The 23,919-nt window shown below is 46.2% G+C and overlaps 1 pseudogene; it reads right to left on the reverse strand.

Moving 5' to 3' along the window:
* Nucleotides 1-2,916: 2,916 nt before the first annotated feature.
* On the reverse strand, nt 2,917-14,468 carry LOC130888456 (eukaryotic translation initiation factor 4 gamma 1-like; annotated as a pseudogene).
* Between the last annotated feature and the right edge of the window lie 9,451 nt (nt 14,469-23,919).

A 23,919-nucleotide genomic window follows, 5' to 3' on the forward strand; every position in this document is an offset into this window, starting at 1 on the left:
AGAGAGAAGAAGATGAAAAAAAGAGAAAGCAGGCAGTATTCCACCTTTTAAAGGGATAGACTCAGCACATGAGCACAGAGACCACACAGCAGGCCAAGGTACTGCCTGCATACTGGGCATGCACGTGAAGGGGTGACAACTCTGTCTGGTCTCCAAGGGGCAGGCCAGATATGCCCGAATGCCAACAGTTACTATAGATCCAGACTGCCGCGGTACTTACTTGGGAGCAGAATCCTTGGGAATAGGCTGAGAACTAAGCAGAGAAGGGACAAGAGAGAAGAGAAATAAGGAAAAAAGTGTAAAAGTAGGGAAAGGGCAGAGCCAGCAATTCTCAAGAAGCAAGCTGCCAAGTATTTCTTTTAAAATTAAAAGAAAATATGTGTATGATTGTTTGGCCTGCATGTGCATGTATATGTGATTACCGCATGCTTGCAGTACCTGTAGAAGCCAGAAGAGGATATTGGATCTCTTGGATCCAAGTGATTGTGAGCTGCAGTGTGAGTTCTGGGAACCTAACCTGGGTGGTCTACCAGAGCAGCAGGTGCTCTTAACAATGAAGCCATCTCTCCATTTAACATTATAGGACGACAACAAAAGAGAGAGTTCTGTGTGGTTGCAGAAACTACTCTGAGGAGCTGGGAAATGGCTATATAAAGTATAAATACTATATAAAGTATAATAGGAAGCCAAGAAAGAAGGATCCCTGGAGCTTGCCAGCCAGCCAGCCTGTCCAAAACAGTGAGTTTCGGTGAGAGACCCTTTCTGAAAATAAAATGCAGATCAAGATATTGGATTTTAACCTCTAGTCTCTACAGGAACATGAATGTATCTTTACACATACGCATAGACAGAGAGATCAAAATATTTAAAATATTTCTTTTTTAAAATTTTATTTATTTTACATACCAATCACTGTTCCCCTTCCCACCCCTCCTTTTGTTTCCTCCCCTCCCCTCCCATTTATCCTTCTTCAATCCACTCAGTTTCCATTCAGAAGGGGTAAAGCCTTCCATGGGAGTCAACAAAGCATGGTTGGTTGAGGCAGGACCAAACTCCTCCCCCTTGCATTAAGTCTGAGCAAGGCATTCCACCATAGAGGATAGGTTCCAAAGAGCCAACTCATGCGTCAGGACAGGTCCTGGTCCCACTGTTAGGGGTCCCACAAAAGACCAAGCTATACAACTGTCACCCAGTTACTGTCAGTTATCGGCTGTCAACAAGTACCCATGGTACTATGATCTATTTCAGTGCAGGCTACAGAAGAACAGGTGTCATTTGTGCTGTTGATTACATATGGATGTTGCTGAAAGATGGGGTGACTTTTGTATTAAGCACTTCTTACTGAATGTGTCTAGACTACACAAGTTTCATTTTTAACAACATCTTCACAACTAATCTTTTTTTTTTCAGAGTGGGTCAATTATAAATATATTCTGTCATATAATTAAGTTAGTTCTTAAGTTGGTGATCCTTTTTTTAAACACAACAAAATAAGGTAAGCAAAAACTATCATATTGAGGATGGACCAGGCAACTAAATAGAAAGAAAAGAGCCCAAGAGAAAGCTCAAGAATCGGAGACTCACTCATTTATACACTCATGAGCCCCATAAAAATACTAATCTGAAAACCATGCTATATACATAGAGGATCTGGTGCAGACCCAGGCGCTTGCTGTTTCAGTCTCTGTGAATTCAAGTGAGCCTTGCTTAATTGATTCAAAGACCCTTGCTCTCCTGGTGTCCTCCATTCTTCTGGCTCTTACATTTTTCTTGTCTCCTCTTCTGTGAGGTTCCCTGAGCTCTGAGGGGATGGTTTTGATGAGACTCTCTCTCCATGCAAGGTCTGGCTGTTGTCTTTGTATCTGTTCCCATCTGCTGCAGGAGGAAGCTTTTCCGATGATGACTGAATAAGGCACAGATCTGTGAGTACAGCAGAAAATCATTAGGAATCATTTTGTTGATTATTTTTTTTTTTTAGACCAGTAGTGTTTGGTTTTACCCTAGGTCACTGGGCTGTCTAGTCTCTGGCTCTTGGTTACCCAAGTCTGTCAGGTATGGGTTCCTTCTCGTGGAATGAGCCCTTAAGTCAAATCAGATATTGGTTGCCTAGTCCCACAAGTTCTGTGCCACTATTGCCCTCACATATTTTGCAGGTAGAACAGATTGTAGGACAAAGATTTTGTAGCTGGGTTGGTGTCCACATTTCTCCTTTGGTGGCTTGTAGAATACCTTTCCATACCAAAGACACTAGAACTTTGGGGTGAAGGCTCCATATAGGTGCCAGCTTGACTTCATGTTCAGTGAGTTGTGTGGATATTATCCTCAGCAATAGGGCCCTGATGTCAGTTTGTAGGGGAGCAACCCATTGTCTTAGCAACAGCCTGGGTTGTTTGGATATTTCCACAGGACTCCCTTGGCCAACAACTTAGTTGAATGTAACCCAGTCCTGGTACCAAAAGCCTCAAATGGTGACAAGAAATGGCCAGACGAGACTCTACCTCCTATTATCAGGAGACCTGATTAGGATCACTTTCATATATTTTAAGAAATTTTCACTGCACTACGTTCCCATATCATCCTCCATTTCCCCTCAATTACAGCCATCTCTCCCCACATCCACTTTTCAACCTTATCTCCTCTCCCTGCTTGATTCTCCCCCTCTCTGTTCCCCCCATGTCCAGTCCACCCTTAAGTCTATTCTATTTCCCTATTCCCAGGAGATCCATGTATCCCCCCTAGTACGTTCTTCTAACCTCTCGGTAGCTAAGAATTATAGGTTGGTTATCATTTCTTTAATGACTAATATTCACATATAACTGAATGGGTATGGCTTAGCTCATGAAGGATGATTTTTTTTCTTGTTCTTTCTACTTTCCTGTAAATTTCATGATGTCATTTTTTCACATCTGAGTAATATTCCATTGTGTAAATGTCATTGAGATGGAGATATTCCTCAATCATGGCCTTGGATTTCTTCTCCACCTCATCCTCAGAGAGTGCAGTTTTTGGACGGCTCACTGGTGGGAAAGTGGCTTCCTGCTTCACAGGATCCCGATCACGATCCTCTGTGAGGCTAGCTGCCTTGTGCAGTCCCTTGGGCTGGGAAGGCTGCTCTACTCTGCTCCTCCACTTCCTTGCTAAAACTTTGCTTGGTGGCTGGTGTTCTGGCACGATCAAGTCGGTTTCCACGGCCACCTCCCCATTCACTCCGCTCTAGTCGGTCTCCCCATCCCCAGCTTTCTCACCTCGTTCCCGGCTTAAGATACTCCTCTGTACAACATGCCTGCTATCTGTGTTCTCTGTAGGTAATGCTTGTTGAAGAGCAGAAAAGTGATTCAAGGTACTAGTAGCTAGACGAGTGGCTTCTGATGCTGTGTCTGAGGGCTTGGTCCCTGAGCCCCCACTGCTGCCCTTGTCCCAACTCAGTCGCTCTCCTGGTGCAAAGAGTTGCTTGTTAGAATCAATGGAACCAGGTTTTGCGATCTTGGTGAGCCATGAGGTGTCAATGGGATGGCTGCCTTTGCTAATGGGGACAGTATTACCCACAAGTGGAAGCCGTGGCTGATGGGCGGGCCTGGAGGGCCACCCCTGTTGACTGAGTTTTCTGTTCTCTCGGTTCCCGCAGTCGTTAAGTCCCAAAGAAATCACACAGAGGCCTACATTAACTATAAACTGATTGGCCCATTAGCTCAGGCTTCTTATTAACTCTTATAACTTATATTAGCCCATTATTCTTGCCTATGTTAGCCACATGGCTTGGAACCTTTTTCAGCAAGGCAATCACTTCTTGCTTCTTCTGTGGTGGGCTCACTACTGCAGAAAGAGCTTCCTTCTTCCCAGAATACTCCTGTTCTCACTGACCCACCTCTATTTCCTGTCTGGTTATCCTGCCTATACTTCATGCCTGGCTACTGACCAATCAGCGTTTATTTAAAATATAATTGTCAGAATACAATTGTCCCACACCATGCCCCGACACTTGTTGCTGCCCTTGGCCTTGAGCCGCTGCACTTTGATATGTTCTCGGTGTTCTTCCATCTCAGATCCTTGTGGATCTGATCAACAGTCTTGGGACCCTGACACCCAATTGCTCTGCTGCAGATCCAGTACATCCTGCAGCATAAAACAGATGCGAGATGAGGCCTTCTTTTTTTTAATGACTTTTTCCATTTGATTGAATTACTGATTCATTCGAGGCTTGGCTTTTGCAAAGTCCAGGTCTTTGCCAATAGTGGTGAGGAGGTGGCAGAGGCATTCCAGGGACTCTTCATCATGGTTCTTAAGTAGTTTAACCACACAATCATGCGTTATCGCTTCTGTTAACATCTTCAGCTTGAATAACTCTCCAATGAACTTGATATTCCCTAAATAGCATCGCTGAGCTATGTCCCGGGCTTCTTCTAGTTTTTCTTTCAGGCGTCCCCATTCTTCTGCTGTAGCAGCTTCATCCAACTCTTTTTATTTTTTTCAAAAACATCATCATCTTTGTCTTTCTCAAATTCCTTCTGGCATTGATTTAACAACAGTTTTCGAAAATTCACAGTCACTGTTGGCTTTTTTGTAGTGGGCACTTTCAGTGCCATGAGGCAGTGGCACATGTTGGCATAAGCCACAGAGAAGTTGGGCTCTGCAATGGCTTTCTCAACGATGAGGTCAATAACTCCTTTGAGGTATTCCTCATGTGAATGGCCAGCTGTGTCACCTGCTCCATCAGCTGCTGGAACATCTGGGATGTCAGCTTGTTCAGGATGGAGCGCACCCTGTGGAACAGTTTCTGGATTTTGCTTCCATCAGCATCCTCTTCCTCTCAATCCTTATCAGCTGCAATCCGTTTGAACTGGGTTTCCAAGCCTTCTCTGTTTTGTTCAGTTTTATGTCTTCAGTCATTATGACTGAGGAAATGATCTTGTGTGTTTCCTTTCGTGGGCCCTGCTGAGAGTGACTGCGGCCCTCGGGATAGCTCCCCACCTGGCCCACCCCTTGGGGGCCCATGGTTGTTGAGGGTTGGTCAGCCAAGGTTGGCAAAAGATGGAGTGAAATGTGGGCCACAGTTTATGCCAGGTAGCCTGAAGGGATCCAGCTGCCGAAGTGGTGTTTTATTGGCCTTGTCCAGTACCACATTAGTGATATGGGGCAGTCCTTCTGGTTTCTGCATACTGGCAAAGATGAATTGAGAGCCGAGCAGGAATTCCCTGTCATAACGCTTCTTTCTTTGAAGGTTCAGAGACTTCCGCTGATCCGACTTATACTCGTACTTCTGCTCCCCAGACCAGATGTTCTTAGCATTGTGTATTTTGTCTTCCTTAGAGTCTCAGGTCCCATCTGCTTCCTCAGGCTGTGGGGCACAGTGCTGCCCTCAGACTCTGGGCTTGGGTTGATGCTTGTGGGAGGCTGATTCTCTACCTCCGGTACTGCTGGTCCACCTCCTTGAAGGCCTCTAGAAGGTCACCACAGCCTCCTTCTTATTTAGCTCTTTAATTTTCTGCCTCCTCTTTGTTACAGATACTGCCATTTGGGTGGCTACTGCCACCTCTAAATTTTGAGACAACTGGGCAGGGACAGGAGTGCTGTCGAGGGGGCGTTCCCCGGCTACCCTTCTTCTTCCTCTACTTCTTCCTCCTGGGCAGGAGAAGTATCTGAAGGAGCCACAGGTGGAGTGGCAGAGAGAGTGGTGGCTGGTGCCATGGATGAAACCTCCTTGACCTGTTCCTTTGGCTCACTGACTGGGTCACAGCTTAGTCCACAGCTGGTGGTGGTGAGGGGGCTCCACTGAGCAGTTCCTCAGGCTGGGCAGTTGGAGCAATGGGCACAGATGATTCAGATGCACAAACTAAAAGAGGGGGGAGAAGCTGGCTCTGTGCTTGACTCCACCTCTGGTTCCAGATCCTTGGATGGGACCATGTTATTGGGCTCATGAGTTTCCGCCCTGTGAAGTGCCAGGGACGCGGAAACCTGGACAGGACTGGAAGAGAACTCAGATTCTGGAATGGGTTTTCTGAGTGTCACTTCTACTTCCAGTATGGGTTCAGCAAGAGTGGGGTTCTGAAGAGAGGCAATATGGCTCCCCAGTTTCACAAGAGATGGGGGTCAATTCTTCTACAGACATTTGTATCATCCCCGTTGTCATAGTGTCCCCAGGAATAGAGAGGACTCCAAGATTAGACTCAGACCCTGGCTCCAAAATTGGGGGTGGTGATGAGGTTGGAGAAGGTGATGAAGGCTGAGATTCTGTGCCAGGGCTGTGCTCTGGGCCAGGCAGTCCTGGCCGCCCCCCAATGGCTGCTCATCTGACCGGATAATGGCAGCAACCCAAGGCGACTCCCCTTTGGGCTGAGGCTCCAGGCCGCCTTCCATCTGGGGAGGAGTAAGTGTGGAGGCAGTGCGGGCCCCAGACGTGATCTCTTCTGTGATATCCTTCCGCACTTGGTTCTCGAATTCGGATAGTTTTCCAGTCCTTCTTTTTTTTTTTTTTTTTTTTTTATTCTTTTTTAATTAAAATTTCCAACTGCTGTTCTTTTGGAGACAAGGCCACGCATGCGCAGAAAATACAGTCTCCAAGTGGACTACAAACCCCAGTGGTACAATGGAAAACCACGCACGCGCAAGACATTTCCTCCCAAAATGCCCAGAGCCCTTTAAAAATGGGCGTTCCAACCCGCCCTCTCTCTCCCCTCCCTTTTTCCCTTCCGTCTCTTCACTCCCGCTCCTTGTATGTTACCCTCCCCCATTAAAGTTTACCCACGTGGGACCCCGCCTGTCTCGTCTCTCCTTCCCCAACCCCGCGTGTCTCGTGTCTCCCCCTCCCGAACAACACCCCCGCATAAAAAATAATAACATTTTGGTGCCGTCTGCTCGGGGACCTTCTCGCCCCGGGGCCCTCATCTGAGGCCTCGACTCTGGGGTTTGGCGCCTCCTGGAGCTCGGGGCCTCCCCCAGGACAAGGTCAGAACCGGACGACCTGCAACCACTCCACGTGCTCCAGCCATCTCGACACGGCCACGCCAGGAACGACACGGCCCTCTCCGATTCGTGAGTTTACCTGGGCTGGCTAACCATCCCCTCTCACCTGGAGGAGGCCGGCCGAGCTCCCGGCTTCCTCTGGCGTGTCCTGGGTGTGGTTGCTAACCCCCCCCTCTTCCCCCGGCCTTCCGCCCTAGGCTAGACCTGTTTTTATCCGCGCCCAAAAGTTCGGTGCTTTTGGTTCTCTGTCCTCTGTACGTCTCATTTCATTCCTTTTCTTCCTTCTTTTCATCGTAACTGCCGCTACGGTGCGGCCTGACCTTGGCTGAATTCGACTCAGCCAGGTCCTACCACCCCCCCTGTGAAATCGGACGCCTTTTCACAGGGCCTGGGTGTTCGTGCCATCTACGGCTTCGGCTGCAACGGGCAGCCTTCGGGCTTAACTGTCCCCTCCTAGCCGAGACCCCCGTCTCCCGTCGAAAACTAGGACTGGGTCAGCTAGCCCATAGCACGGTCCCCTGGGTACTCTGACGCCTGTGTCCAGAGCAACTGTGTTCGGAGCATCTTCGGGTGCCTTCTGCGGATATTTTCACGGTTCTAGCCATGGGCGCTAAGCCTTCAAAACCAATTCCCCCTTCTTCTCCCCTGGGACAGCTGTTGGAAGCTCTACAGCCCCACGCCTTAATTCCTTCTGTTAAATTATCTACACTCATCCGTCTTTGCTCTAAGGTGTGGCCTTCCTACGCCCTACAGGGGAACTTTAAATGGCCATCGTACGGGTCTTTTGACCCCGATATTCTACGGGAACTAGCTAACTTTTGCCACCGTTCTGCTAAATGGAAAGAAATGATGTATATTATGGCATTCTTTTACATGGCTTTAAAAACGGATCCTTCTACTGTCTCTCAGTGCTCACCTGCTCACATGTTCTTAGCAATGCCACCCCACCCGGAACCTCCTGCTCCTGCTATGGACCCCGCGGACGAACCTCCACCTCCCCGGCCTCGCGGGGCTACTCCTTCCCGCTCTGCCCGATCTAACGATGGTTCCTCCATTCCCCTTTCCTCCAAAGTTTCTTTTAGGCACAGAAAATCCTCCTCCAGGTCACCTAACCGTTCTCCCTCTAGTTCCCCAACAAGCTCCCGTTCTGGATCTACAGGGATTTCGCCCAGTTCCTCCGATGTGGCTTCCACCCGCCCCCGCCGATCACGGGAGCGGCTGGAAGATTCTCCCCACCCCCACCGCAGGTCGCAGGGGGGGGTGGAGGCTTCCACCCGCCCCCACCGCAGGACATGCAGACAGTCGGAAACGTCTTCGGATTCTTCCCCATCCCCCTCCCGCCCCGTCCCTCGGCCGCAATCTTCCAAAGCCCCTCTGGGCTCCACTCCCGCCCCCCGCCTTGCACCTTCTTTCACCCCTCCGCTCACGCGCTCTCGTGCTGCGGAGTCTGATGCTGGTCAAGTCAGACCAGCCACAGTTCTGCCCTTGCGGGAGGTGGCTGGGGCAGAGGGTGTAATGAGAGTCCACGTTCCATTCGCCTTATCGGAACTCTCACATATTTCTAAGTTACTCGGGTCATACACGGCTAATCCCACCAATTTCACAAAGGAGTTTCAATATTTAACCCAATCTTATAACCTAACTTACCATGACATTTTTATGATCCTGTCTAATAACTTGCTTCCCGAGGAGCGCAGGCGGGTTTGGGAGCAAGCGAGACTCCATGCTGATGAAGTCCACCAAACCTTAGCCTCCCATCCTCTGGGGGCAGAGGCGGTGCCAGACCAAGAACCCCACTGGGATTATAACTCCCCTGGGGGCATTCTGGCCAGAGACCGGTTCCTAACTTGCCTCATGATAGGGCTCCGCAAGGCTGCCCTTAAACCAGTAAACTATTCTAAACTCGCAGAAATTTTTCAGGACACTAAGGAAAATCCTTCCGCATTTCTTGACCGCCTTACCAAAGCCATGTTACAGTTTACGAACATGGATCCAGAATCCACTGAGGGCAGACAGCTTCTAATGACCCATTTCTTTAACCAGTGCTACCCGGATATCAAAGCCAAGCTCAGACGTTTTGAAAAGGGTCCCCTAACCCCACAAGCACAGGCTCTGGAGGTGGCCTTCAAAGTGTACCACGCCAGGAACGACAAGGCTCGCAACCACTGCCACGTGATAACCGCACCTGCCCGGCCAGCAGAGGTGACAGACTCGACCCGTCCTGTTCGTGCTGCCCCCCCACCTCCCGGGGTGCGTGAGCCACCGGGCCCATGCTTCAAGTGTGGTAAAGCGGGTCACTGGGCAAAAGGTTGCCCTAACCCTCATCGTAACCCGAGGGGTCCCTGCCCAAAATGTCACAGGGAGGGTCACTGGTCCATAGATTGTCCCCGTGCATTTGATGATGTGGGGGCAACAGGCCCAGGGGATTCTCAGGTCGATCTATTGGGCCTGGCCCTGGAGGACTGAAGGTTCCCGGGCTCCGACGACCTGACCGCCACGCCCATCTGCAACCAGGAGCCACGGGTACTTCTCACAGTGTCGGGACGCCTCATTTCGTTTCTTTTGGACACCGGAGCAACCTACTCGGTTCTAAGAGAATTTTGGGGACCAACCTCTCCCTCAAACTCCCCTATTGTTGGGGTAGGGGGACAGCCTTATTTTCCTCACCAGACTCCACCTCTCAATTGTATATTTAAAAATATCTTTCTCACCCACTCATTCCTCATTTTACCAACCTGCCCGGTCCCACTCTTGGGAAGGGATCTCCTAACCAAGTTGGGGGCCTTCATTTCTTTCGCACCCCCCACCCGCTTTGTTCCAGATTCGTCGGTGACGCAGCTGCTTCTTCTCCTGGCCCCACGATCTCCTGATACTAACACGCCCTTTCCTCTTCCAGCCTCCCAGGTGGACCCCCTCGTGTGGGACACCCAGAATCCTGCCATCGCTAAACACCACTCCCCCATCGTTATTCAGTTAAAAAATCCCACCAAGTATATTACTCAAGCTCAATACCCCCTCTCTTCCCAAAGCCTCAGAGGACTAAAACCCATAATTTCTGACCTTCTAAGGAAAAAGCTGCTCCGCCCCACCTCTTCTCCCTTTAATACTCCTATACTGGCTGTTAAGAAATCTAATGGAACTTATCGTTTGGTTCAGGACCTCCGACGTATTAATTCTGCTGTTGTCCCGCTACACCCAGTTGTCCCTAACCCCCTCACCCTTCTGTCTAACATTCCTTCAGGAACCTCCCACTTCTCAGTTTTAGACCTAAAAGATGCCTTTTTCTCGATTCCCCTCAGCCCTCAATCTCAAAACATCTTCGCCTTCACCTGGACAGATCCTGATACTAATTTCTCCACACAACTAACTTGGACCGTCCTCCCTCAGGGATTCCGGGACAGCCCACACCTCTTTGGCCAGGCCCTGGCCTCTGATCTGCTCTCACTGTCCCTCCTTAAATCAAAACTGCTACTTTATGTCGATGACATTCTGCTGTGTAGCCCATCTCTGGAGACTAGTAGGACTGATACCGCCGCCTTATTAAATTTCTTATCCAAAAAGGGCTACAGAGTTTCCCCCTCTAAGGCTCAATTGTCCACCACTCAGGTAACGTATTTGGGATTAACCATAACCCCAACCCAAAAGGCCATCACTCTGGACAGAAAAAAACTAATTCAATCTCTTACAGTTCCTTCCACCAAAGAAGAGGTTTTATCATTCCTAGGAGTGGCTGGTTTCCTGCATTCCTGGATTCCCTCCTTCTCCCTCCTTGCCCGCCCTCTATACGAAGCAGCTCTCGGCTCTCTGCATGAGCCCCTTCTCCACCCCATCACCAAGCCCTTCCGGAGACTCCAGCAGGCCCTTATCCAGGCCCCAGCCCTCCATCTTCCAGATTTAACCCGCCCCTTTTCTCTCTACGTAGCAGAAAAGGAAGGTTACGCTCTGGGAGTCCTAGGTCATCAACTGGGACCCTCCTTCGCACCTGTAGCTTACCTGTCAAAGAAAATGGACCTCACCACTCAGGGCTGGGCATCCTGCATACGTGCCTTGGCGGCCGCTGAACTTCTTATTCGTGAGTCAAAAAAACTAACCTTCGGAGCACCCACTACAGTCTTCTCTCATCATAACCTGTCCAACCTCTTAACTTACAAAGGTCTACAGACCCTACCCCCTTCTCGAGTTCTTTCCCTTCAGGTGGCACTGGTGGAAGGTGCCAGTCTCACATTTCAATGCTGCCCACCCCTTAATATTTCAAATCTTCTACCTCAACCTAATGTGAATGATTCCCCATCCCATTCCTGCGTCGAGGTCCTGGAAGACCTACTGCCTCACCCCTCACATATTCAGGAGGGCAGTCTGTCCCAGGCTACTCATACCTGGTACACGGATGGCAGCTCCTTTCTATGTGATGGGACTCGCAGAGCAGGTTATGCCATAGTATCAGACACGGAGATAGTTGAGGCAAAGGCACTCCCTGCTCATACTACTAACCAGCAGGCTGAGCTGATAGCTCTCACCCGTGCCTTTCAGTTGGCCAAGGGGCAATCTTTAAATGTTTACACAGATTCTAAATATGCGTTTCATATCCTGCTGTCTCATGCGGCCATCTGGAAGGAGCGCGGGCTTCTCACAACGAAGGGAGGCTCTATTACCAACTCAGAGTATATCATGGACTTACTAAAAGCTTCCCATCTCCCTAAAGCTATAGGAATTATTCACTGCCGGTCTCATCAGTCTGACAGCTCTATTGTCTCCAAGGGAAACAATCGAGCTGACAGAGCCGCTAAGACAGCAGCACTCCAGAGCCCAGGTCTGCCTCAGCTACCTCAGGGAGTACTAACAGCACAGCCCATGGCCTCGCAGACACCTCCTGACACCCAACAGATCCTGTCTTACCTGCACCAGCTATTTCATCCCAATGAAAAAGCTTTACTTAATTTTGTAAAAATATATATTAAACCAACACCTGAGGATATCAGGTTCCTAAAGGCTACCACTGCCTCCTGTGAGATCTGCCAAAAGTCAGATCCCAGGACCAAATATCGTAGCTTTCCTTTCCCTACTCACCAAGCCAGGGGCTCCCTTCCGGGAACTGACTGGCAGCTGGATTTTACTCATATGCCCACAGTTAAAAAAATTAAATATCTCCTGGTGTTGGTGGATACAATGTCTGGGTGGGTTGAAGCTTTCCCCACCTCTAACAAGAGAGCCCAGACAGTTTCTGATATCCTCCTCCGAGAAATTGTTCCGCGGTTCGGGCTCCCAACTTCTCTTCAGTCAGATAACGGCCCAGAGTTTACTTCCCAGATTTCTCAGAATCTGTCTAGGGCACTTGGAATCCCCTGGAATTTTCATATACCATACCACCCCCAGTCCTCAGGTAAGGTAGAACGGACTAACCGCTCTTTAAAGGATGCCCTCGTTAAGATGTCACAAGAACTTCACCTCGCTGGAATCGACAGCCTAGCTGCTCAGGTCAAGGTAGGCCTGTCTTCCTACAGATTTCTTAGCCCACAGGGTCTTCTGCAGCCTGACAGGCCCTGCGCTAAACAGCAAATGTCAAATGCAACCTTCAGCGACCACGGAGGACCCAAAAAGAGTAGCTCTGGGTGCCAATCAAGTAAGCTCTCTGTCATTTTTTAATCAGTAACTCAAGTAAAATCTTATCCTTCTCAAAGATCTCTGACAGTTTGACAGCTGAGAGGTTTCGCCAGGTTGAGGTTTTGCGAGGTGACCTCACCAAAAGGGAGCCGAATTAAGAAATCCATCTTAAACAGGTCAGATACCCCCTCAATTCCCTGGTCCTAAAATTTTTTTTCTTAATTTAACTTTGTTTTTGTTCTGCCAATACCTTAGGGACACCAGACAATTTTCATGCCACAGACACCAATCAAAGGCAAAGAGACCAGCCATGCCAGGATGTGACCAGCACCCAGCCTTCTCTCGCACCCCCCCAAAGACGACGCCCACAATCAGCCGGAAGCAGTCTTGAGAGTTCGCCGCCCCAGTTCCTTTGGGCTGTGGTGTCTCGTCTCCTGCTTTTTATTATAAGGAAGACCTGGGAATGTTGTGCTTTCCTTTCCCTTTAAGGGACAAGCCACACCCACTCCCATGACCTCTGACCTGCCCGCGCCATCTTGGCTCTCCTTCTGTTTCTTCAGCGTGGCCGCGCTCTCTCTGGTTCTCTTTCCCTCTCTTTCCCTCTTTCTCTCTCTCTCTCTCTCCTCTCTCTCTCTCTCTCTCTCTCTCTCTCTCTCTCTCTCTCTCTCTCTCTCTCTCCCTCTCTCTCTCTCCCTCCCTCTCCCCTTTCTCCCCTTTTAATAAATGCTTTTATGGCTACTTTCTGTGTGTCCGTGGGTCTGCTCACAACCGCCGCACATTGGGAATTCTGCCGCATGGCTTCCCTCTGCCGCCGCTCGGGTGCCGGACCCTGGAGCCGGCACCCGGCACCGCTGGGGACCCGCTGGAGCTTGCTGCTCCGTGAGCCCCCCGGGGGACTCCCCCCGCGTTATTTTAGGAATAAGACCAACTGCTCCCCGTTTCCCATTTCCCTCCCCCTCCTCCCACATATTGCCCCCTCCCCCCACTCCCCTCCCCTATCCCCACTCCTCTTCTCCTCCCCCCAGTCCATTCCCCCTCCCTCTCGATACTGAAGAGCAGTCCAAATTCCCTGCCCTACAGGAAGACCAAGGTCCTCCCACTTCCATCCAGGCCCAGGAAGGTGAGCATCCAAACAGGCTAAGCTCCCACAAAGCCAGTTCATGTATTAGGATCGAAACCTAGTGCCATTGTCCTTGGCTTCTCATCAGCCTTCATTGTCCGCCACGTTCACAGAGTCCAGTTTCAACCCATGCTTATTCAGTCCCAGTCCAGCTGGCCTTGGAGAGCTCCCAATAGGTCAGTTCCACTGTCAATGAGAGCTGACGAGAGGCCAAGGAGAATGGCACAGGAACTTTCATCTGGCGATAGATCGAGAGAGAGACAGAGACCCAATTTGGAGCAACGGTCTGACCTCTTAAGGTCCAAATGAGGAGCAGAAGGAGGGAGAACATGAGCAAGGAAATCAGGACCACGAGGCGTGCACCCATCCAGTCCTTCTTAGGAGCGATCTGGGGCGGCTGGTTAGTCAGAACTGGGGCAGGAGCCACACCAGCAAGAAACTGCTGTACACTTGGGCTGGATAATAGGCACCAGCGTAGGTCCCAAACTCGGCAGGGCTTGCTCCGGGTTAGAAGCCTGGAGCCCCTGGCTGCACAGGGTACTGTTGTTGGGACAACACATGTGGAACTCCCCTGTCCAGGGATATAATAGCTGCAGGGAGGCTGAATAGGAGATCTGGGAAGGGGTCATCATTATTTGGGATCCAGCAGGGTAGACATGGGTAGCTGGGCCAGGACGGACAGGGGCTGCACTCTGTACTCTGGAGACTGCACTGCTCGGGGGCTGGGCCCGGCTAGGGTAGAAGTGTTGGCGGGATGAGAAGGCGTGTTCATTTGTGGCGTGCTAAACACCACCCGGGCAGTCTGCCCCGGGAGAAACGCTGGCTGTGGGAGTCCAGGGGACCTGGCTGGTGCGGGGCCTGTGGGCTAAGAAGTTTTGTTTATTTCATTTGGTGCCACATCGGGTTCCCCCAGCACCCTCTCGGTTATGAATAAGTCCACAGTGCGGCCACAGGACTGGGCATCCGACGGCCTGAGGTTGGGAGATGAGAGGTATCAACCTGGCTCCCCCGGGCCCAAGCCAAACAGATCGGAAAATCCAGGTCTTGCTGGCACCAGGCTCTCGATCACCAATGGAGCCGGCTGCCTTGGCCGTGGTGTCCCCACCCCCTACCCGGTGATACGGGGTTCGGAGCCTGCCGGGGCACTCTCACGGGGTCGGAGAGGCCCAAGACCGCCCGGGAACACAAGCCAGGAAGGGCGCGAATCTGGCCGCACCAGCAGGGCGGGCGGCCACGGTAGCGGAGCCGGCTCGGGGCTCCTCCCTGCCTGCCGCCGCCTCCCTGCCCTGCGCAACCGGCCAGTGCCAAAGAACAAAGTGTCACTTCCCGGTGGCCACCCGGGACCCACAGGGGGTGGGGGAGGCGGGTGGCGGGTTTGCGCCGCGGAGCCTGCGCCCGGCCCAGCGGAGGTGGCTGTCCTGTCGCCGACCCAGCGCCCTCCCCGCCAGTGGACTGGAGAGAGAGGGAGAGAGGGAAGGTAGGGGAGGGGGTAGAGGGAGAGGGGAGGGAGGGAAAGAGAGAGAGGGGAGAGAGAGAGAGAGAGAGAGAGAGAGAGAGAGAGAGAGAGAGAGAGAGGAGGGAGGAGAGGGGAGGAGAGAGGCCTCCTGAGTTTTACATCAGCAATTATAGTAAAAGAGACCATGCCTAAGTGGGATGGTATCTTATAGGCTATTGGCTGAATGAGTTCCCACAGCATTTTCCCATTCTGTAGGCTGCTGCTTGGTGTCATCTGACTTATGAAGCTTTTCAGTTTCATGAGGTCCCATTTATTAATTGTTGATCTAAGTGTCTGTGCTATTGGTGTTCTGTTAGCTTTTGTGTCAATGTGTTTAAAGCTATTCACCACTTTGTCTTCTATCAGATTCAGTGTATCTGGTTTTATCCACTTTTTTGATCCACTTGGACTTGAGTTTTGTTCAGGGTAATAAATATGCATCATTTGCATTCTTCTACATGCAAACATCCAATTTAACCATCATTTGTTGAAGATATTTTCTTTTTTTTATTGTGTATTTCTGGTTTCTTTATGAAAAATCAGTTGTCAATAGATGAATGGACCTATGTTTGTGTCTTCAATACCATTTCATTTGTTTACCCGTCTGTGTTTTATGGCAATACCATGTGGCTTTTACTACTAAAGTTCTATAGTACTTTGAGACCAGGGATGGTGACACCTCCAGCAGTTCTTTTATTGTTCTGGATTGTTTTAGGTATCCTAGATTTTTTGTTTTTCCATATGAAGTTGAGAGTTGTCCTTACAAGGTCTATAAAGAATTGTATTGGAATTTTGATGAGGATTTCATTGAATCTGTAAATTGCTTTTGGCAAGATGGCCATTTTTACTGTGTTAATCCTACCAGTCCATGAGCGTGGGAGATCTTTCCATCCACTCACATTGTCTTCAGTTTCTTTCTTCAAATCCTTGACGTTTTTGTCATTCAAGTCTTTTACTTATTTGGCTAGATTTACCACAAGACATTTCATATTATTTGAGGCCATTGTGAAAGGTGTTGTCTCCCTAATTTCTTCTTTTTTCTTTTTTGTTTATTCTTCCCTCATCTATTATGTCCTGATAGCAGTTTCCTTTCCCTCTTCTCCTCCCCTCCCCTCCCCTCCCCTCCCCCATCTCCTTTTTGCCCCAGATCCACTCCCCTTTCCCTTCAGAAAAGGGCAGCCTTCTCATGGATACTAATGCAATATGGCATAGAGTCTATTTGTCATTTGTACATAGGAGGGTAGCTGACTTTTTTTCAGTTGATATTGTATCCAGTTACTTTGTTAAAGTGTTTATTATCTGTTGGAGTTCCCTGGTAGAAATTTTAGGGTCATTTATGTATACTGTCAAATTATCTACAAATAAAGATAATTTGGCTTCTTCTGTTCCAATTTGTATTCCCTTGATCTTTAATTGTTTTTGCTCTAGCTAGAACTTCAAGTACTATATTGACTAGATATGGAGAAAATGGACAGCCTTGTTTGTTCTTGATTTTTTTGGAATAATTTTGAGTTTCTCTCCATTTAATTTGATGCTGGCTATAGGCCTTCTGTAAATTGCTTTTATTATGTTTATGTATGTCCATTGTATCCTTAATCTCTCCAGGATGTTTATCACAAAGGGGTGTTGGATTTTGTCAGTGGGATGAAACCTACTTGATCATCTTTTTGACATGTTATTGGATTTTGTTTGCAAGTATTTTATTGAGTATTTTTGTCTCTATGTTCATAAAGGAAACTGGTTCTATAATTCTCTTTCTTTGTTGGGTCTATATATGGTTTTGTTATCAGGATGACTATGACCTCAAAACTGAATTGGGCCATGTTCCTTGTGGACCAGGATTCTGGATGTGAATGACTTTAACAGAGACAAATCAACAAATACAAGTTTTCTCTTGTATGGTGGACCCATATTAAAAAAGATGTGAAAATAAATGGCAAAATAAGGTACACTAAAAAAAGACACGAAATTTCCTTGAAATGAATTGGAAGTATTAATACGAATTTATGAAGTATTTTTAATTAATATTGGGTTTCATCATAGCATCTTCTCATAAAGTATTTTAATCTTATAGAATATGTATGTGAACTAATGGTACAGCCTATTGCTAAATAGACAGATCCTCAGGAGTATATACTCCATATGGAGAACTTGATTATAGACCTTTGGGAGCACTTGTCTTTTGGACAGTCAGTTCTGTAGAAACCACCTTCAAAATGGGATTCATTCCCAAAGTACCTCAGCAGTGTAACTTCCTCCTGTACAGGCAACAGAATAACCTTCCATAGGCCTTAGAGCAATAACATTCACTCTTTGTTTTAATAATCAGATCTACATAAAGTCAATCTTCCACAATTAACTTTGCTAACAGACCATGTAGGAATTTCTAAAAGATAGGAAGACAGCATGCCTGCCCTTACTGACAAATAGGTCTGGGCATCCCTAAATCTGGTTATCACAAAAGAGATTGGGGTGAGGGGAGTGGGTGAGTCCAGGGTTCAGTGATGTCTAGTGATCTTATCTAATGTTTTGGAATGTCAGGTATTTCCCCTTGGATGTTACCCTTCCTGGGTAGTGTCACTTTTTTTTTCTGGAGTACTGCTTTGCTGGGTCCTACCTTTTTTTTTTTTTTAATGATTCTGAGATGCATGTTGAGACCATAGTCTGTGTGGATTATAAAGACTGGGAGCCTCATGGGAAGGGGAACAGCAAGCACAGCAAGAACAATAGGAACAGCAAAGAATGAGGAACAGTATGGCCATTAGAGAGGCCATAAAAAGAATAAATGAGACATGATAAAAAGATTTGTGTTGGAGTGGAAGGTCTTTCTGACTATGTGCTGCTTATATTGGTTAATGAATAAAGAAACTGACTTGACCTATAGCAAGGTAGAAGGAAGGCAGAGTCAGAGAGAAACCATGGAGCTGCCAGAGATAGACATTGGGAACTTTACCTGGTAAGCCATAGCCACATGGTGATATGCAGATTAATAGAAATGGGTTAAATTAATATAAGAGTTAGTCAATAAGAAGCTAGAGCTAATGGGCCAAGCAGTGATTTAATTAACACAGCTTCTGTGTGATTATTTCTGGTCTAAACTAGTTGGGTGGCTGGGAACCAACAAGTGGCCTCCTTACATGAGTTAATTTATTTTGTTTTTACCCTTTTAGTCAGATTTTTGCCTGCTATAGTGATTTTTTTTCTGAACCCTGAGAGGTTTAATGAGCTTAATGCCAAAATAAACCTTAATAGGTCAAGAACCTGCATGGATCTGGGGGAAATCAAATACTACCTTCTGCTAAAGGAATGCTCATAGATGACTACTAACAACATAGATCAGTATCTTACTCAGCCACCACCAGAGACGCTTCCTCCTGCAGTAGATGGGAACAAAAACCATGCCAGGGCCCACAGTTATGAGTCTGTTCCACCTTGACTAACAGTCAGAGAGTGTGAGCTTATTCTTCAAAGATGCTGACAACAGGTGTTACTCCAAACAAGTTATTCTGACCTAAGATGTAGTTTCTTGGTGTTTTGGATATTAAGATGGCCCATAAAGATGAATCCACTCCACCTTGACCAAAGATCTGAGAATTCAAGTCTATTCCTGCTCCTTCATGGAGATTGGCAGAAGGTTCCAGGGAGTAGCTTCTCCTTTTGGAGTGAAGTATATAAGCATATGAAAAATAATCGCAGATGGATTCAGAATTCAGTGTTCACTGAATGTCTTTCCTGGTTCTGTTCTGTGTTTCTGTCTTTTATTCCTCTCTGATCTCTTTTCCTTTTGCTTAATATTTCTAATCCTCACACTCCTACTCTGGAATGTCCAAATTCTGTTGAGGTTAGACCCCAACAAAATAGAGACACACACAATACAGTGTGCAGAGTATGAGAGGCATTAGAACACCCAGTTCTAAATGGGATATCTCCATCAATCTCTCCCTTCACAGCTCTATGGTAGAAGAGACAGAAAGATTGATATGCCTTCATCAGATCCCTCCCCCCAGGGCTCAAGAACCCTGAGGAAGAGGAGGCAGAAAGATTGTAAGAGTCAGAGAGGAATAAGGACACCCAGGAAACAAGGCATTACAGATACAGGACTGACAAATGCATGGGCTTACAGAGACTATGGCAACATGCGTAGGACCTGCACACGTCTAAACCAAATGAGAGTGCCAGTGCTGAGAGAGGTAGACACAAATCCTCATCCCTAATCCATAAACTGTATCCAATTTAGGTTCACCAGAATCTTGACAAGTATGCAGATCCCTTTTAAGGATATACCTCAAGAACAATAGGAGATGGCCAACACAAAATGAACTTAATGACGTTTTTGGACATTCTTTGTCTTAGAATGCTTTTTGTGGGCACTATATTTATTTTTCTCCTTACAGATCTTTTGTGTATATATTATAGTTTTCAGTGTTGTGTTTTTATGGGATTTCTGTGTGAGAAACCTTGTATGTCTCTGTGTCTGTATGTGTTTCTTGTGCTTTTTTTTTGTTTTTTTCTTCTGTTTGTTTCTTCTTATTCTGATTTGTTTGCTTCTCTTTTATATTATAATTATTTTTTGATGTCTGTTTGTATGCTAATGAAGCATGAAAGAAAGGGTATAGATTTGGATGGGTGGGGAAATATGGAAGATATGGGAGGAGTTGTGGTATGGGAAACTATGATCAGAATATATGGTATTAAACAAACCTATTTTCAATTTAAAAATGTGTGTTCACATTGATCTCCATGTGCACACTCATGGAACCGTGCACCCATAATACTGGATTGAGGTGTTGATTTTTTTTTTTTTTGGTCATAAAAAGAAGTCGGGTGTTTTGAAGGAATGATCAATTTCAGGTCTGGAGCATGGAATAAAAATGATGTAATTGCAATGTTTTGTCACATTGGTTGGTGAAGTAGTTATACAAATTTTTAGTGTCCACTTCAGAAGCACTTAGGACCACACTCACAGAAGTTTCTTCTAGCTAAAGATGGGGTTCTGGGTGTTTCCAGAGGAAGTGTAATTCATTTCCTTTTTCCTCTTGTGGTTTAGGGATTGAATTTGAGACTTCACACGCGTAGGTGAGGATTCTCTTCCAGTGAAGACACTCACTTCCCTTTTCAGTTATTTTCTTTTACATTTAAAATTTAATATGACGTATCTATGTGTGTGTCTACGTGTATGAGCGGAGTTACAGGAGTTAGCTACTGGGTGTGGGGTGCTGGGAACTGAATTCTGCCCCGTTGGAAGTGCCTTTGTTGCTTTTCATTTTGAGACAAAGTGTCTTTAAATTGCCTGGACTAACCTTGGCTGATGCTGTAGCTCCAGAAGATTTTGAATTTACAATCTTCTCATCAAAGTCTCCTATGTAGCAGGGATTACGGAACTCTGCCCATGAGTTTGACTTAATTCATTGTCTTCTAAACTGGTAAGTAAAGGGAAGTAGCTGAGTAGTTATTTTTTAAACTTCTTAAGTATTTTTTATTTTTTCTCTTTTATTAAACATAGATTCTTTTCTTACACAATATAACCCGAATACCATTTCCCCTTCCTCTACTCCTCCCAGTTCCTTGCCACCTCTTTGCCCATCCAGATCCACTCCCTTTCTGTCTTTCACTAGAAAAGAATAGGCTTCTAAGACATAACAAGCATAACAAAATAAAATATACTAAGATAAAATAAAAATTATCGTATCAAAGTTAAACAAGCCAAGCCAACAGAAAATAAAAGAGCCCCAGGAGCAGGCACAAGAATCAGAGACCCACTTGTTCACACATTCAGGCTCTCCATAAAAGTACAAAAGTGAAAGCTGTAGTGTGTATGCAGGGAACCTGGTGCAGATCCGTACTGGCCCTGTGATTACTGAATCAGTCTCAGAGTCTGAGTTGCCTGCATGTTTGTCTGTAGACCACATAAGAGCAAATGAGACCTATATAAGAGTGTCCCCAAACAATAACTTCAGAGTTATAAGGCCTTACAATTTTTAAAAATTTAATACATGAATACCTATATACATATTTATAACATTACAGGGATTTGAAATAAATAACATATTTTTAAAGCCTTCAATAATAGAATTTACAATGGAAACAATTAAAAAAATTTAGTGTTAGCCGGGTGGTGGTGGCGCACGCCTTTAATCCCAGCACTCGGGAGGCAGAGGCAGGCGGATCTCTGTGAGTTCGAGACCAGCCTAGTTCCAGGATAGGCTCCAAAACCACAGAGAAACCCTGTGTCGAAAAACCAAAAAAAAAAAAAAAAAAAAAAATTAGTGATAGAAACACTAGCAGAATTGATAATAATATTGTAAATTATTTCTAAATAAAAATATTGATAAGATAAGCCTCGGTTTCTCAGAAAATTGGGAATCAACCTACCTCAAGGCCTAGTTATATCATTCTTGGGCATATACCCAAAGAATGCTCAATCATACCACAAGCACATTTGTTCAAATATGCTCATAGCAGTATTATTCATAATAGTCAGAATGTAGAAACAACCTAGATGCCCCTCAACTGAAGAATGGATAAGGAAAATGTGGTAACTTTACTCAGTGGTAAAAAACAATGACACCATGAAATGATGCATTATCAGGAAGAAAAATGAATGGAAGGGAATTTTTAGATGAAAAGAGATGAAAAATAATTACAAACTGTGGTGTCCAGGGAGTCACATGGAGGGAGGCAACACCATAAGCAAACAACAGATTAGGTAAAGGGTATTGATTGTTCTTGTTGGGATGAAAGGAGTTATGACTGACACGGAGTCCTTGGAGGAGCTTCAAAAGTGACCAGCATAGGTTATGGTGTGTCATGGTGCAGATGTGTTGTTTGTGAGCACCACCTCTGTCCAAGGAGGCCAGAAGAAGAAGAAGACAGATCCCTTGGAACTAGACTTAGGAAGCTGTGAACCTTTCAGGTCGGGACTGAGAACCAATCTTGGATCCTTTGGAAGAGTGTCAAGTGCTCTTAACTGCTCAGCCAATTCTCCAAGTCTACATATAGATATCTACTTTAAAATAGCTTTTTAATTATCATTTATTCTTTCTGACTTTTGGTCTCTGTGTATTGTTTTTCAATAAAATATTAAAATAAGCCTAGCCCTTTCCTAGAAAGCTATGCTGTCCAGATGCTAGCCCATGTGCATTCTTGTGCACTCCATTCTAAGCAGTAATGGACCCAGATAGGCCAATGCCATTTTTTCACACCACGATTTTGTGCGGCTGCTGCTTTTGCCAGGAATAATTCTTCTAGGTCCAAAGCTGGTCCTGGGCCCAGGTTGGCTGGCTCCCTTACAGCATACTTTTCCTTTTTATAATTCTAATTCATGCAGATATCCATCTTCCTAACTCTGTTGCCATTTCTTGTTTGATGTGTTTTGAACTGCTACCTGCTGTTCAAAACTGAAGAGTCTTTCTTGCTACATTTTTCAGAGATTCTTGTCTTCTTTTAGGGCTTTGGCATTTTAGACTCTTCTCTTTGGCATTGCTCATTGTCCTCTTGGCATTCAGAGTTTTAATTTTCTTTGTCTTGACCTTAGGCGATGTCATCTGTATTCTGGCCTTCTCTCAGTCTAACCATGAAACACTTTTAAAGTCTAGTTCCAAGAGAATGTCAAGAAACTAGACATTAAAATTCTAAATAATCCAATTTAAAAAATGGGGCACTGAACTGAAAAGAGAATTCTCAACAGAAGTTCAAATGGCTAAAAGTCATGCTTAACCTCCTTAGCAATCAGGGAAATGCAAATCAAAACAACCTTGAGATACCATCTTATACCTGTCAGAATGGCTAAAATCAAAATGCTAATTAACCCAATTAAAAAATGGGGCACTGAACTGAACAGAGAATTCTCAACAGAAGAAGTTCAAATGGCCAAAAGACACTTAAGGTCATGATCAACCTCCTTAGTGATCAGGGAAATGCAAATCAAAACAACTTTGAGATATCATCTTACACCTGTCAGAATGGCTAAAATCAAAAACACCAATGATAGCCTTTGCTGGAGAGGTTGTGGAGAAAGGGGTACACTCATCCATTGCTGGTGGGAATGCAAACTTGTGCAACCACTTTGGAAAGCAGTGTGGCAGTTTCTCAGGAAATTTGGGATCAACCTACCCCTGGACCCAGCAATACCACTCTTGGGAATATACCCAAGAGATGCCCTATCATACAACAAAAGTTTATGCTCAACTATATTCATAGCAGCATTGTTTGTAATAGCCAGAACCTGGAAACAACCTAGATGCCCTTCAATGGAAGAATGGATGAAGAAAGTATGGAATATATACATATTAGAGTACTACTCAGCAGTAAAAAACAATGACTTCTTGAATTTTGCATGCAAATGGACGGAAATAGGAAACACTATCCTGAGTGAGGTAAGCCAGGCCCCAAAAGAGGAACATGAGATGTACTCACTCATAATTGGTTTCTAGTCATAAATAAAGGGCCATTGTTGCTATGGGTAAGGGGGACAGACTACAGTTTCAGAAGCTGAAGGGAATGTGTCTGTAGCACATCTGTCCAGGCCCTCCTGGCTTTTAGAGCATCCACTGAGAAAGTCAGGTGTAATTCTGATAGGTCTGCCTTTATAATTCCTTGCTTTTTTCCCCTTATGGCTTTTAGTATTCTTTCTTTGTTTTGTATGTTTAGTGTTCTGATTATTATGTGGTAAGGGAACTTTCTTTTCTGGTCCAATCTATTTGGTGTTCTGTATGCTTCTTGTACTTTTACAGGCATTTCCTTA

This window comes from Chionomys nivalis, chromosome 17 (genome assembly GCF_950005125.1).
Source record: "Chionomys nivalis chromosome 17, mChiNiv1.1, whole genome shotgun sequence".
NCBI lineage: Eukaryota > Metazoa > Chordata > Mammalia > Rodentia > Cricetidae > Chionomys > Chionomys nivalis.